This window comes from Meleagris gallopavo, chromosome 1 (genome assembly GCF_000146605.3).
Source record: "Meleagris gallopavo isolate NT-WF06-2002-E0010 breed Aviagen turkey brand Nicholas breeding stock chromosome 1, Turkey_5.1, whole genome shotgun sequence".
Taxonomy (NCBI): Eukaryota; Metazoa; Chordata; class Aves; order Galliformes; family Phasianidae; genus Meleagris; species Meleagris gallopavo.
In genome coordinates this window covers 125,136,473-125,140,759 of record NC_015011.2, presented here as the reverse complement: position 1 = coordinate 125,140,759, position 4,287 = coordinate 125,136,473, and positions in this window count along the sequence as shown.

Here is a 4,287-nt window from a genome sequence, read left to right as displayed (position 1 = left end):
GCGGGCCACCGGTGCCGACGTGCCGGGAGCTGTGTGTGTGAGGAGCCGGCAGGCCTGGGTGGGCCGTGCCTGGCCGTGGTAACGTGTGCTTGCGTGCGTGACACTGGCAGCGGGGTATTCGCGGTGCCCCGTTCGTCCCGTGGAGATGAACGGATTCGTCCGCGACTCGGTGCGAGGCTGAGTGCCGGGTGAGCTCCAGCAGAGCTTCCCAGCCCGGGCTCGGCTTCGGTGTGAGGTGTGAAGGGAGGTTTTGCGTTTGTTTCCGTTCTGTGAAGGTAAGGGTTGCGTGTGGCGTCTCAGTCCCGGAGCGTCTTTAGGTTGTGTGAAACGCGAGGCTGCCTATCTTAAAAGCTCAAGGTGGGACTTGAGTGAACTTTGGTCATCTGGCTGAGAATGAGGTAATGAAATAGTTGCAGCAGGGATGGAGGAGGTTGTGTCATTGACTGTTGGGTCCGTTTTGATAGACTTATGGGAAATGCAGGCAGGAGGGCAGCAGCTACGAAACACGCTGTAGTCATTTAGTTGATGAATAACGCTCTGTTTTAGTGAAAGTCTTGCAATTGAGGATTGTTCTTTATATAGAGGAGGATAAGTATAAATAGCGTAGGAAGAATAAGATGTACAAAAAGGTAAAGAATGGATTTTTTTTCTTGGTTTCTCCCCCAGTAACTTAAAATTGAATGCTCTTTGTTTTTTTTCTTTATTAATACTATATTAAAGGAGTACATTTCCTTACTGCTCAAAAAACCTTCTTAAATGGGCTTTTTGAAACTGGTGTGTCTTTTGCTTTGAGCACTTGTGCCTCTGGTGTGTTATCTATACGCTTGTATGACATCTTTGTAAAAAAAATAATAATAATATTAAGATAAAGTGTATGTCCTTGTTTACCACGTTTGTGTAATACTTAAAAATAAGCATAAGACTGCGCTCTCATGGACAAAGCTGAAAAACTTTATCTCTGCTTTAGGAGATCAGGGGAAAGTTTTTCACTCAGAGGGTGGTGATGCACTGGAACAGGTTGCCCAAGGAGGCTGTGGATGCCCCATCCTTGGAGGCATTCAAGGCCAGGCTGGATGTGGCTCTGGGCAGCCTGGTCTGGTGGTTGGTGACCCTGCACACAGCAGGGGGTTGAAACTAGGTGATCATTGTGGTCCTTTTCAACCCAGGCCATTCTATGATTCTGCGATCTGATTCTGTTGGAATTAGATTTGCGCTGCAAAATTGGAGGTGCTCTTTCCTACTTTCTGGATTCCTTGGGCTCTGGATGGCATGCATCTTGGCCTTTTAAAGGTGCACGTGACTGAGATTTGAACCAGCAGCTCTGAAGTCTGAATTGTGTGTTACGTCCTTTATGTATTCTCTGCCCCCATGTCTCAGAGAGATGTTCATGAGTACGCATAACGTGACTGAGGAAGAAGACTTGGGTTACAGAGTTAGCTGTGTATTGCAGATTTAAGGAATCTTACTGAGAATATCTGCATTGTTATTTTTTTCCCCAACCTAAGAGTTCTGTATATGAACATCTTTTAAAAGCTCACTGTACCAAAGCCAATGCTTAAAACTTTAGTTTTTCTTATAATAAAAAAGTGCCTTAGAATTTAAGTTACTGAACAAATATGAAGGGATGACAACAGTATTTCAGTTCAACTTTTAGCATGTTCCCTCCTAAGGAACGGCTTGGATTGCACGTTAATTTCTTCAATTAGTGAAGTGAAAAGCAAAGGGATGAAAGAACTGTGAGGTTCCACATGAGATGTTTGTAGGGAATGTTGAACTGGAAAATCACTCTACTTTGTTACTCAGGCATTTTTAAAAGTGTAAGCTCCCTTTGTAAAGCATAGGTGAGACTGTGTGCACTTCTGTGTGTCATGCATGAAAGTGTGATTAGCATTACGTTATGGACATCAGGGTTTTCTAGCTGAATTCTTATTGTACCAATTAATATTCTTATTAACTTATATTTTAGAAACCTAACATTGGAAATACTTAAGAAGCGAATGCCTCTGGATTTTGGAACAAATTGGTATGTATGTAACAAGCCTCCAAAGGGTACATTACTGAACACTTGTGCTGTTAGGGGGTGTTTCTGGTTCCTGTGGATTTATGCCTCTGGAAGGGAAGAAGGGAACATATAATAGTCACTGTACACTTGTTATAAGCTTTGGTTGCTTGAACCCACTCTTCTTCCACATAAAGTTTTGTGGGTGGGAGGGCATTAAGCAGGTGCACTATTTGAAAGTCAGAAACATAAAATTTCTCATGGAGCTCTTATAGATGAGCAGAATTGAAAAGACAGCAGAAAAGTTTAAAAAAACTGTGAGCGGCTGTACCTGGGGGTAACTCTTAGTAATGTCGTATCAAAACAGGCCTGTTGTTTTAAAACCCTTCTGGTGAGTCATGTAGTGTTGGTGGTGCGGCCGAAACAAGAGTGGTAATTAATGGCACTGAGCAGGGAAGGTTTGCCAGTGAGTAAATGCTGATGAATATTTTCAGGAAACATTTCTGTAAAAGGAGATGCTTCTGTAGGAAAATGAAAGTTATTACGCCCAGCCAGGTGGAACTGGCTGAACAAATGCAGTTCAGAAAACAGTAGTTCTGCAGAAAAGAGTTTGGAGGTGACGCTGTTGGAGCAGTTGAAGCTGACTGTGCAGGAAAAAAAGACCACTCATTTTGGGTTGAGTGGAAGAAGACTTCCATTGTGTTGTGGAAGTGATAATATCTCAGCTGAAATACAGTGCACAGCTTCAAGAGTTGCACTTGAGAAAAAAGCATGGGCTGTTGAGAGAGGCTCCAGAGGGCAGCGCAGCGGAAGGCAGCAAACGCCTGACCTGCAGTGACAGAGTCGTACGTTGTTCCAAGCCCAGAGTGGACATTTGTGATAGGTTTTGTTAGTCAAAGGGAAGATCTAGATGAAGATCATTAGATAATGAGAGAGTTCCTGACAAACATCAGAACATCAAAGCATGCCTGTGGTGTTTATGTAAAGTTTCTTTCATAAATATCTTCCTTGGAGAAGAGTGTTTGAATTGCCTGTTGTGAGGAGCAGCATTAAGTGATGCTGTACTTGGGTTGAAGTAAATGGCTTGTTAAGGTCTGCCTTAGTTTAGTGACATCGTCTCATTCACAGTTAAAAAAAATCAGAGAGAAAATCCAGAATTCTAGCATTCAGAGATTTTAGTGTACGTTTAGGCTATTTCTCAGAGAAAAGACAGTCTACTTAGCTCTTGAGGGCTGGTGGCCAAGTAGACAAAGTTAGAACAATCCACCATGTTAATTTTTACTGACTGTAATTATTGCTTTCATATAAAGTACAACAATTAGAGGTGATAATTAATTTTCTTTGGCTGATAACTCCCTCATACTTACTTATCTACTTTTAAATGTAAAATATTATTTCGTCTCACAAAATCACGTCTAATGTTTCTGAACATGTAGCTAATTTGTTACAATAAATATTTAACATCTTTTAAGCTCTGTACCTTGTGTTCCTGTGGAGAGAAAAGGACTTCTGAGCAAAGAGGGAAAAGAAATGTTTCCTTGTGGTAGGGTGGTGACACACTGGAACAGGTTGCCCAAGGAGGCTGTGGATGCCCCATCCCTGGAGGCATTCAAGGCCAGGCTGGATGTGGCTCTGGGCAGCCTGGTCTGCTGGTTGGCGACCCTGCACATAGCAGGGGGTTGAAACTAGATGATCACTGTGGTCCTTTTCAACCCAGGCCATTCTATGATTCTGTGATTCATTCTAGCTTGTCAGCAGCTTTGCCTGTTATTTGTGCTATTTCACAGATATACTCAGTGTTAAAATCAATTGTGAATTCAATTAAAGAATCTTTGCAGAACAGTGCCAAGTCCAACTAAAACCACCAGCAACCTTCCTTCCCTCCTGGTGAGCCAGATCTCTTCAGTGAGGAGCTGGGTTTGCCACAACCCTGCTGCAGAAATGGCCAGTGAAGGTAGACATGAGTGAACTATGCATGAAAGTACAGCACTCCAATCCAAGCCAGAATAGGACTGGCCACATCTGTGAGGGTGAGCTGAGCTTAGGAAAAAACAGCAATGTGAAAAAATAATCAGATTCTTCCTCCGAAGAAAGGTGATTTTGTCATTTGAGTTCTGTTTTAATAAAAAACTACACCAGTAAAATTACTCTTACTGGTAATATAACTGGAGTAGCTTCTGTTGGTCTTCTTCTGAATTCATAGAATCACAAGGTTGGAAAGGACGTACAAGATCATCTAGTCCAACCATCTTCTCATTACCACTGCTACCACAAGCTACTAAACCATA